The sequence below is a fragment of the Marmota marmota genome, unplaced genomic scaffold (genome assembly GCF_001458135.2).
Source record: "Marmota marmota marmota unplaced genomic scaffold, marMar, whole genome shotgun sequence".
In the NCBI taxonomy this organism is placed as follows: Eukaryota; Metazoa; Chordata; class Mammalia; order Rodentia; family Sciuridae; genus Marmota; species Marmota marmota.
Genome location: NW_026000026.1, coordinates 25,094,271 through 25,106,817, shown reverse-complemented (window position 1 = coordinate 25,106,817; position 12,547 = coordinate 25,094,271). Strand labels below are relative to the sequence as shown.

At 35.1% G+C, this 12,547-nt stretch overlaps 1 protein-coding gene and 1 non-coding gene across 5 annotated transcripts in view; both read left to right on the top strand.

Annotated features, from left to right (window-relative positions):
* The window catches only part of Asxl1 (ASXL transcriptional regulator 1), a 72,430-nt gene that overhangs the window by 25,639 nt on the left and 34,244 nt on the right, over positions 1–12,547 (top strand). The gene's annotated exons all lie outside the window — the stretch shown is intronic.
* On the top strand, positions 9,632–9,704 carry Trnae-cuc. Its single transcript has one exon. It is a non-coding gene; the product is annotated as a tRNA-Glu (tRNA).

Genomic DNA, 12,547 nt, shown 5'->3' with positions numbered 1-12,547 from the left:
TTTTTTTTTTTTTTTTTTTTTTTTTTAATTATAGTTGTAGATGGACAGAATGCCTTTATTTTATTTGTTTTTAATGTGGTGCTAAGGATTGAACCCAGTGCCTCATGCATGCTAGGCAAGCACTCTACACTGAGCTACAGCCCCAGCCCAACTTTTTTTTTTTTTTTTTTAAAGAAATTTTAAAAGAAGGGAAGTCTTATTTTCACTTACATACTTGCCTTTTGTGGTGGTGTTCATTCCTTAGGAAGTGTCCATTTGTTATTTTCCTTAAGAACTTTATTTAACATTTCTTGTAGTGCAGGTCTGTTGTGCCGTATTCTCTCAGCTTTTCTTAGTATGAAAAGTCTTTATTTTGCCCTAAAGGATATTTTTACTAGAAACAGAATTTTAAGTTGAAAGGTTATCCATCCCCACCATCCCCAAACATTTTAAGGCGCTAATTCTTTGTCTTCTGGTTTGCATAATTTGAGATAAGTCTATGGTGATGCTTATCTTTGTTTCACTTTTTGTGTGGTTATTTATTATTATTTTAATATTGTTTAGTTGTCAATGGATCTTTATTTATTTATTTATTTATTTATTTATTTATTTATTTATATGGTGCTGAGAATCAAGCCAATTGCCACGTCCGTGCAATGAGCCACAACCCCAGTTTGTTTTGAGAAATGGTCTGTGTTGGTCTGTGTTACCCAACCTGGTCTAAGTCTCCTGGGTTCAAGATTTCCCATGGTTAAAATTTATTTTCTGTTCAACAGTTTGATAATTTGCTTTGCATGTACTTTGGTTAGCTTCTTAGATCTGTAGTTCAGATTTGAAATTTGAATTTTCAGCTATTATTTTTTGAAAAAAAAAAATTCTGGATTCCTAGTAACATGCATTTTGCCCACTTTATTTTTCCCCTTAAGTTCTGAATTTTTCCTTGTGTTTTATTTTGGATATTTTCTGTTGCAATTCTAAATTTACCTTACCTTTTTTTCTTTAGGGTCTAATTTTTGTTAATCTCATCTTTTGATGTTTTCATTATATGCATCATATTTATCTTTGGAAGTTCCTCATTCCTTATTTTACACCATGCATTCTCTTTATATTTTCCTTTAATCCTTAATCATCAAGTATGTTTATAGGAGCTGTTTTAAATCTCTGTCCTTTAATTATACCTCCTATGACATGTTTGGGTCTGTTTCTATTGACTGATTATTCTCCTGCTTATAAATCACATTTTCTTGGCATTTTGGCATATCCAGTTTTTCTTGGATGCTGAACAATGTGAGTTTTACATTTTTGGGTGCTGTGATTGATTTTCCTTTCAAGACTGTTGAGTTTTATTTTGGCAGTTTACTCATAAATTAGTTTATTCCTTTTTGCGGGGGCAGTAACAGAGATTGAACTCAGGGGCATTCAACCATTGAGCCACATCCCCACCCCAATTTTGTATTTTGTTAGATATAGGGTCTTACTGAGTTGCTTAGCGCCTCGCCATTGCTGAGGCTGGCTTTGAACTCACGATCCTCCTGCCTCAGCCTCCTCCCAAGCCATTGGTATTACAGGCATGCGCCACTGTTCCCAGCTTAGTTTATTCTTGCTTTTAAGTTTTGTTAAGGCAGGTCTGGAGAATAGGCTAATTGTAATTCTAAGGTTTTTCCATTCTGGGATCTCTGTCAAATGTCCTGGATTTTCAGTTTCTCCACTCTTGTTGGTCTCAGCTTTATGTCTCGTAGACTTTTGTTTGCTATGGAAAATTTCTGGCCATTCACTACCCAGCCTTGTAGAGTTTGGCCTTATACATACAGAGACTTCATGCTGATTTCTGGAGGTCCTTTTCTGCATAGCTTTCTCCTCTTTTGAATTGTCAGCCTCAGTATCTGTCTCAGCTCAGGAAAAGCACTAAGCTCTGCTTGTGGTGCCCCATTCTTCTTTGTAGCCTGGATTGTGCCTCCAGGCAGAAAACTGGGGAAATTGTAGAATTCTTTATCTTCTCTTCAGGATCACAGTCTTCTGCTGCCTGTTTATAATATTGAAAACAGTTGTTTTGGAGCTGGATTTGTAGCTTATTTATGGTAGAGTGCTTTCTTGCCTAGCATATATGAGGCACTGGGTTCGGTTCACAGCACATATAAACAAAAATAAGGGTCCATCGGCAACTTAAAAAAAATATATATATATATTTAAAAAAACAGTTTTTTGATGTATTTTTTTCCATTTCTTAGTTGTTTATAGTAGGAGAGTAAATTTGGCAACTACTTATTAGTCTGTTACGAACATTTCTGCATGTGTGTGTAATATTTCATGAACTCTTACTGATAATTCCAGTTCTTTTTAAAAAAATATTTTTAGGGGTTGGGGTTGTGGCTCAGCGGTAGAGTGCTTGCCTAGCATGTGTGAGGCCCTGGGTTTGATCCTAAGCACCACATAAAAATAGATAAAAATAAAGAGCTAAAATATTTTTTAAAATTTATAATTTTAGTTGTAGGTGGGCACAATACCTTTATTTATTTTTATGTGATGTTGAGGATCGAACCCAGTGCCACACATGTTCAAGGTGAGCATTCTACCACTGAGCCACAACCCAGCCTTGATAATTCCAAGGGTTTTTGTTTTTGTTTTGAGGTACTGAGGATTATACCCAGAGCCTTGTGCATGCTACCTCTGAACTACATCCTTAGCTCTTTGAGATGGAGTCTTGCTAAGTTGCCCAGGCTAGCCTCAAACCTGCCATCTTTCTGCCTCAGCAAACGCCCCCAACCAAGTAGCTGGGATTACAGGTGTGCACCACTGTGTCTGGCTAGACTCTAGGGATTTTACTTGACCTCTTTTGTCTTACATGTGTGTATGTCTCTTCTCTATGAGGAACTTCTGGTTTCCGTCAAGACCACATAATTACTCATTTACTTTTTCCAGCAATACACAACAATCTTAGAAAACCAATACTAGTACTATCACTACAATGTGATTACCTTAAGTGTTTTTGTTCTTATTAGCCTAAGGGTTTATCTCACTAGGAATTTTACAAGTTACTTTACTTTAAAATCACTAGAAAAAATATGGTTATACATCTACTTGATTGAAGCACAGCTTGATTCATTTACTTTTTAAAAAGGCATTGCTTTCATAAATGTTAATTTTGCTTTATAATTGTACATGAGGTTTATTCAATGAAGTCAGCTCATGCAATTCCTTCGCCTATTTAGTTTTCTTATGGATAATCTTATTTATTTTTTATTATTTTTCTTTTTAAAAGTATAAAAAATAGCATTTGTATCTTTTTTTTTTTTTAGAGTGACATCATAGACACATTTCCTACTTTACTTTTTAACTTAACATATCTAGGACATCACTTCATAACAATAAGTAGAGATTGTTCATAGTGGCAAAGTACAGCATTTTTTGTTTACTACTGTTCTTTCTTCATCAGAATATGATCCATAGGCCAGTGTTCGTGAACTATCTTTCCTGATTGTGATAAGTGTAGAAATTGGGAATAAATATTTAGAAACTTTTATAGCAGTTTGACACTGCCAGAGCACAATCTATGAAATCAGCAGTTCTAGCTTAGTGGATCTATTGTTTTAGGCTTTTTAAGTGAGCCAGGTGCAGTAGGACCATATATTGGTCTTGGATAAACTGGGAAAAAAGCCCCAAATTGATTCTTTACCCCAGTTAGATTGGGAAAGGACTGTGTTTATCCTGTATTCCTACTGGTAGACACAACCCCATAAATTTTACCATTTATTATTTAATTTTTCATTTTGTGGTGCTGGGGATTAAATCAATATATGATTTTTATATTTTTTTGAATCCTAAGTATTTTGAAATTTTTAATTCATGAATTAAAGTGTATTGGCAGGGAGGGGGCACACCAGGGAATCAAACCCAGGGACACTCTACTACTGAGTTATATCACTAGACCTTTTTATTTTATTTTAAGATAGGGTCTCAATAAGTTACCCATGCTGGCCTTGAGCTTGATCCTCCTGTCTCAGCCTCCCAAGTAACTGGGGTTATAGGGGTGTGCCACTGCACCCAGCTACTTTTGCAGTTTTAAATTTCCCAAAGCTAGACATTAACCAAAAAGTTTTATAGTAGTTATTACAATTTTCTTTCTTTTCCATGGCTTTTTACATCCCATTCCTGTGTTCTGTGCTGAATTTCTTTCAAATATTAATAAGTATCATTTGTAAATTTCTTTCAGTAAAGTTCTGTGGGTAACATTGTATTTTGAATATCTTAAGGCCTTGATTTTGTCTTTGCTGTCTGGGACTTTTTTAGCTGTGATGACATTTCAACTATTTAGTGATTTTTAATTGATGGTAGTTTTTTTTTTTAATTCAAGGATGTCATTCTTTTGTTTTCTAACATCTGTTTTTGCTTTTGAGAAGTAGGCTAACAGTTTTTATGGTAACTTTTCTTCTTTGGTTGCTTTTAAATTTTTTTTTTTTTTTTTTAATAATGACTGTGCATTGTTGCTACAGTGTATGTTTGAGTAGGTCACCATGCAGTCTGAACCCTTGTGCCTTCAGTTTTAGCCAACATAGCTTTCCTGCCCCCACCTTTAAATTTTTAGTTGTAGATAGACTCAATACCTTTATTTTGTTTATTAGCTTTATGTGGTGCTGAGGATTGAACCCAGTGCTTCACACATGCTAAGCAAGTGCTCTACACTGAACCACAAAACCCAGCCCCCTGTTTCCTCTTTTGACATTTATATTTTTGCATGTTAAAATTTCTCACTCTGAGTTGGAGATGTAGCTTGGTGGTAGAATTTTTGCCTAGCATGCTCAGGGCCCTGGGTTCAATCCCAGCACTGGAGAAAAAATAAAATTTGAAATTTCTCCTTCTGACCTAGGTGTGGTGGGTGGTGGCACAGCTTCTCGGGAGGCTGAGATATGAGGATTGCAAAGTTCCAGGCCAGCTTGGGCAACTTAACAAGACTCAGTCTTAAAATTAGAAAAAAAAAAAAAAATTTTTTTTTTTAAAGGGTTGGGGATGTAGCCCAGTGGTAGAGCACTCACTTGCCTAGGTTGTGGGAGGCCCTCTGTTCAGTCCTCAGTACCCACTAAGAACAACTGTTCACTCTCTTATACTTTTCATATTTTCCATCCCTTTACTTTTTTGTGTTTCATTCTGTTCGATTTTTTTTTTTCAGACCAATAATACAATCTACTAACTCCTCAGGTTTGACTGAACGTTCCAGGTTATCACTTTTTAAAAAAAAATTTTGTTGTTGTTGTAGATAGGTCTTTATTTGCTTATTTTTATGTGGTGCTAAGGATTAACCCATTGCCTTACACATTGTAGGCAAGCGCTGTCACTGAGCTATAGCCCTAGCCCTAACTTTTTTATTTCTAGATTTTCTGATTATTTTTGAAAATTGTCCATTATTTATTTCTGTTGTGGCTTTTATTTTTTTTTTAACTTCTGCATGTTTTAAGCACAGTTATTTTAAAACCTCTTTATTGTTCTGCCTAGATCTCTAAGTTTGCCTGTTTTGTGCAGTGAGCGCACTCTACCTTTGTTGGTTCATTTCTTTATGTAGTTTGCAATTGTGATTTAAATGTTTATCATCAGTGGGATTCATTTAAAAAAAATTTTTTTTGTAGTTGTATATGGACAGAATGCCTTTATTTTATTTATTTTATGTGGTGCTAAGGATCGAACCCAGTGCCTCACACTTGCTAGGCAAGCGCTCTGCCACTGAGCTACAGCCCCAGCCCATTGGGATTCATTTTTAAAATTTTTAGTTTTTAAATTTATGATTTTTTTTTTTTAGTTTTCAATGGCCTTATTTATTTATATATGTGGTGCTGGAAATCGAACTCAGTGCCTCACACATGCTAGGCAAGTACTCTATCACTAAGCCTCAACCCCAGCCCGTGGGATTCATTTTTTTTTTTTTTTTTTGTGAGTCATAGTGTAGAGGTATCCCTCTAGGGAATACCTAGAGTGTTTTGAATTTCAGCTGAACCCAGCAGGTTTCTTTAGAGCCACACTTGTCTGATAGGCTAATTTGACATTGGGTTTCTGAACCATTTGGATACCCATACCTGTGATAGGGAATTTTGTTTTTTCAGAGGTGACTTTTTCACTCTGATTTCTGGCAAACAGTAAATTTCTTTTCCATGGATTGGAGGTTGAAATTCATTTTATTCAACTGTGCAGTTTTGGGGGCTTTGGTATCTTATATTATCTAACTTATTTTCAGTTTCTTTTCTCCTAGTCACCGGCAGGCATTAAAACACCTGTCTGGAGCAGTACTTATATCTGGCTTTAGTTATTTGGCTTTGAGTAATTTCATTGTTTCTAGCCTCAGGGCATTTCCCTTTCTTGCTTTTGGGTTAGTTTTGTTGTATTTTCATTGCTTTTCTATGTACTTGGGTTTGAAGCAAGTGTTTTTCTGTGTCACCACACCTATCTTTTGTATTTAGTGGAAGATCTATGACACTTATATTTTGTAAAACAGGTATAATTCGCTAAAACAGAAGTTTCTGAGTTTTATCCGACTCGTGGTGTGGATGATATAGCTGTGTATAGCTGAGGTTGTTTTAACTTACCCATAAAGCACTGTGTAAGGCTGCAAGGGTGTATTTGTTTATATCATCAATGAATCCTTTGCAACTTGATGGATCACAGTGTCTTTGATTGCCTTGTTCTTTAGCACAGTTCTTTCTCATCAGCAGTTATTGTGAGAAAGGAGCTCCCTTTGAGAATCACTGCAATGGCTCACTGTTGCTCCCACAGGAGTTTGAATATATCTTAGGATAGAGAAATGATTTCCCCATCTTATAGTGATCTAATTCTCACCTATGCTGGCTGAATGGGCAGATGCCCAAATCTATGTCTCTAATTCAAGAACACTAGATCTGCATATTGAATAGGACATTTCCGTTCAAAGATTCTGCTGGTGTTTCAAATTCATCTTGTATTTTCTCAATGCTGTAAGTCAGTCTTCCGCTCATGTTCTGTTTCTGTCTATGCCATCACTCTCTTCTCAGTAACCAAATTATTCTTCATTTCTTCACTTCTTTTTCTTTTCATATATGCACGCAGCTATTAATCAAGCCAGTTTTTTCTCATAGTGTTTTAGCTTTCCATCACAGTGACAAAGTTGAATTAATGAGCCTATAGAGAGAAGAGGTCTGTTTTGGTTCAAAATTTTGGAGGTTTTCAGTCCAGGATTGGTTGGCCTTATCACTTTGGTTTGTGGTGAGTTGGCTCATCTTGGTGGGAACATGTGGTGGAGCAAAATTGCCGACCTCCTTGCCCTTATGCAAAAAGAGTAAGGGACCAGGATCCCATAGTCCCCTTCTAGGAAGTGCCACTGATGGCCTAAAACCTCCCATGAGGCCCCCACCTTTTCTTACCATGCCTTAGTAATACTGAGCTGGGGACCAAACCCTGTAATGCATGTGCCCTTGGGGGACATTTCTGATATAAACTAGAGTATATAGTAATTCTGTTTTTCTCTTTCCATGACAGTATCAGGGTGATATATCCCATATAAAAATCTTTCTTGATTTCTCCTAATATTTTTCTTGGGATAAAGAGACTGTCACATAGTCTCTCAGTTCAGACTGAATGAGACCTTACCTTCTTATCCTCCTTTCTCATCCTAAATTTTGATTTTACAAAATGTCCTGTTGGTGGCTTTTGGGGGATGTTTTTCTTTAGGCATAATAGGGCATAATTAAAATAAGAACCAGAAATGTATGTACCATTTTTGTTCTGTTTTGAATGAGATAGTATATCATTATGAAATTGTATGTATGATGGTCACAAGTTAGGGGGTGGCATATGGTTGGCTGATTTGGGTGTTAGTCATTAACTGACAATATGACTTTAATAAATTACTGCTACCTCTAGGTAGGCTTGGATTTCATCATCTATAAAATGAGAGGTTGAGTTAGGTGATTTTTTTTTTTTTAATTGTTAATAGACCTTTATTTATATGCAGTGCTGAGAATCGAACCCAGTGCCTCACACATGCTAGGCAAGCACTCTACAACCCCAGCCCAGAATTAAGTGATTTTTTTTTATAGTTAATATTTTTTGAACTCTTTAATTTGTTCAAGAAACTGGGCTAATGACTTTTTATATATTGTCATTTAAAAAAAATTATTTGAAATTAATTCCAAACTCTGAAAAGTACAAAAAACTTCATATTCCATTCATCCAGATCAATTTCTTTATAACATTTAACTTTTGTTAGGATTGGATATTAAAAATTTTCAAATGCTTTTTCCATAGCTGCTTGGACTAATATATGATTTTTTTTTTTGTTTAGTCTGAATATTTAAATTGTATTTCTGGGATAAAGCTCTCTTGGTCATGATCTGTTGTCCTTTTATATATTATTGGATTTGATTTGTCAAAATTTATTAACAATTTGCTGGGTGTGGTGGTGCATGCCTGTAATCCCAGCAGCTCAGGAGGCTGAGGTGCGAGAATTGGGAGTTCAAAGTCAGCCTCAGCAAAATCGAGGTGCTAAGCAACTCTGTGAGACCCTGTCTCTAAGTAAATACAAAATAGGGCTGGGGATGTGGCTCAGTAGTCAAGCGCCCCTGAGTTCAGTCCTTGGTACAAAAAAAGAAAAAATATATATATTAACAATTTATTAACAGTTTCTGCATCTATGTTTATAAGGCATATTAATATTAGTCTGTAATTTTCTGGTAATATATTTGTCTGCTTTTCATATAATAATAATAATGGTGTCCTTGTAGAATGAATTGAGAAGTTTTTCCTCTTTTTAAATTTTCTGAAAGGCTTTGTATAGAATTGATATTATTGGTTCCTTAATTTGGTGGAATTCATCAGTGGAGCCATCTCAGCTTAGAGATCTTTAATTATGAATTCAATTTTTTTCCCAAAATAGAGCTATTTAAATTATCTGTTTTTCCTCTCCCTCCTTCATGCTTTACTTCTGAACTGTCATCCCAGCCCTTGATTTTGAGACAAGAGTGCTTCTAAGTTGCTGAAGCTGGCCTTGAACTCACAATTTTCTTGTTTAAGTCTCCTCAGTCACTGGGATTACAGGGCTTTCCACTGCAGCTGTCAGTTTCTCTTCTTAAATGAGCTTCCATGTCCTTTAAGGATTTTGTCCATTTCACCTAAATTGTTGAAATTATTGATAAGGGTATTCCTAAATATATCTGGAACTGTCATTGTCTCCACTGCTTTCCTGATGTTGGTAGTTTGTCTTTGTATCTGATTAGTCTGACTAAAGGTCTGTTAATTTTAGTTGTATTCACAAAAACCAGATGTTGATTTTATTTGTTTTCTGTTCCATCGATTTTTGCTCTTTCATAATTTTTCCTTGATTTGGATTTAATTTGCTCCCTTCTCTTTCCCATTGTTTCATGATGGAAGCTTAAGGTCATTTATTTGCCATCTTTCCTTTTTTGGAAGGAAGACTTTTAATGCATATGACATTTTGATATATTGTGCTTTAATTTTCATTCACTTCAAAATATCTAATTTTTGTTTTTATTTCTTCTTTAACGTGTTTAAAATTGTGGTTAGTTGTTTCCTACTATTGGGGAATATCCAAAGATCTTTTGTTAGGGATTTCTATTTCCACGTGATATATACCGTATATTGTATATTTTGAATCCTTTAGAATTTATTGTTTGGGGCTGGGGATATAGCTCAGTTGGTAGAGCGCTTGCCTCTCATGTATGAGGCCCTGGGTTCAATCCCCAGCACCCCCCCCCACAAAAAAAAAAAAAAAAGAATTTATTGTTTTATGGCTAAGAATAAGGTAGTTCTTGATAAATGTCCCATGGGTACTTGAATATGTATTCTGATGTTAGGTGGGGTGTTCTGCAAATGTTTATTAGCTTATTGGTTGGAAATGTTCAGGTCTTTTGTGTTCTTACAGATTTTCTATCTGTTCTATCAATTACAAAGGGGATGTTGAAATTTAACTGTGAATTTGTCTATTCTTTCAGTGTTATCAGTTTTTGCTCATGAATTTTGAAACTCACTTATAAAGTACATTATAGGATTGTCCTCTTCAAGAATTGTCATTTTGAAACAACCTTCTTCATCTCTGGTAATAGTATTTTATCCAAAATATATTTTGTCTCCTAATCATAGCCCCTCTGGCTTTTATTCAATTAGAGTTTGCTTGGTATTATGTTTTTACTTACAACCTGTGTCTTTATATTTAAGGTGAGGATTTTACAGTCATCACATAATTGGTTCTTGTTTTTTCCAATTTAACAATTTCTGCCTTTAACTATTTTTTTAGTTGTAGATGGATACAATATCTTTATTATTCTTTTTTTATTTGTTTATTTTTACGTGGTGCTAGGGACTGAACCCAGGGCCTCACGCATGCGAGGCAAGTGCTCTACCACTCAGCTACAACCCTAGCCCCTGAATATTGATATTATAAGAGTTTAAATCTATCCTCATTAGTTTTCTTTTTTTGTCTTGTCTGTTCTTTGTTCCTATTTTCTTTTCTCCTTTTTTCTGGATTGAGGATTTTGTTATGGTCTCATTTTCAACTCTGTTTTGGGTTCATTAGCTTGTACTTGTTTTAGTGATTGCTTTAGTGTTGGATACAAGTTAAATAACTTGTCACAGTCTACCTTTAATGTTACACTACTTCACCTGTATTACAAGATCTTACAGCAGTGTACTTTATTCTCCCCTCCTCAGTTCGTTGTTTTTGTCATACACATCTCTTCTATGAATATTGTAAACTTCACAATGCATTATTGTTATTTTTTATTTAAACAGTGATTTTTTTTTTTTTATGGGCCCGAGAATTGAACCCAGGGCTTGTACATGCTAGGCAAGTGCTGTATCACTGGGGCTGGCTACACTACCAGCCTCAGTGATTATCTTTAAAAGGACTTTAAAAATAAGAAAAAAAGTGTTTTATGTTTGCCCACATATTTCTCATTTCCAGTGTTGTTCATTGCTGCATAGATCCAGGTTCCCTTCTGGTATCATTTTTCTGTCAGAGAACTTCCTTTAATGTTTATTGCAGTGCAGGTCTACTGGTGATGATGGTATTGTTAAGTTTTGTATGTTTGAAAAAGTACTTCCCTTTCTTTTTAGAAAGATATTTTCACTTGATACAGATTCTGGGTTGAGTCTTTTTCCTTGTACTTTAGAAATGTTTCTCCATTGTGTCTGAGTTGCATTATCTCTAGTGAAAAATCTATCATTTTAATTATTCTGAGTAAGTGATGTATCTTTTTTGCTTCTCTGGTTCATTTTAAGATTTTCTTTTTATCATTGCTCACCAGCAGTTGATACCTGGGTTTTGTCATGTCAAGCTTCTTGGATCATATTTGGCAAATATTCAGCTGTTACTCATGAGAAATATTTCTCCTATACTTTTCCACTCCACCCCATCTGGAGACTGTAATTACATGTCTATGTGGCTGCTTTAAATTGTCCCAAAACTCACTTGTATGCTGTTCATATTTTTTCTATTTTTTGCTTGCTTTGTTTTGGGAAGTTTCTATTGATACATCCTTAAGTTCATTAATCTTTTTCTTTGCAGTGTTTTTGTGTTACTAGTTATTGAATCTGGGGGACTTTTGCTTCTAAGTTACATCCTCTGTCCTTTTTATTTTTTATTTTGAGACAAGGTCTTGCTAAGTTTCTGAGGCTTACCTCAAACTTGTTATCCTCCTGCCTCAGCTTCCCAAATAGCTGGGATTACAAGCATGTGCTGCCACACCAGATTTAAAACTGCTGTTCATTCCATCCAGACATTGAATATTTTTAATCTCTTGAAGTTTAGTTTGGGTATTAGAAGGTTTTTTTTGTTTTTAATTCTTACATGCCTCTACTAATACGCTCAATATTGAACACATGAAATAAAGTTATAACAACTGTATTCACATTATTTTCTACTAATTGTATAATTTTTGTGTGTGTGTGTAGCTGGGGATTGAATTCAGGGCCTTGTGCACTCTACTGACTGAGCTGTATTCCTGGCCCTAATTGTATCATTTTGTAGTCTGTTTCTATATGTTTTTTTCCTTTCCTTTATGGGTCAGATTTTCCTGGTTCCTTGCATTCCTAATAATTCTTCTTCTTTTTTTTTTTTTTTTTTTTAAAGTATGGGAGAGAGAGAATTTTTTTTTTTGAAATTATTTTATTTTCAGTTCTCGGCAGACACAACATTCTTTGTTTGTATGTGGTGCTGAGGATCGAACCCAGCACCTCACATGTGCGAGGCAAGCACTCTACCACTGAGCTATAACCCCAGCCCTGAAATTACTAATTTGATTGCAGAGCAGTGCCTCTTCCTCTCAAATTTGAGTATGACTTTTCTTAGTACCCATAAAATAGTCTATGGGCATCTCTGTAGCTACAAGCTAATATTTACAGAGCTTGCTCTGTATAATAATGGCTTTATACAGACAGCTTTGACCTCTTTGTTGATATTTTTACTTGGATTCATTGTTTTCTTATGAATTATTACTTTAGCATTTGTTTCATTTTAAATTAGGTCTATCTTTAGATGTTATTATAGTAGGAAATAACCCTTTTCATTCTATACTGTATTGCCCTCTTGTTTACGACT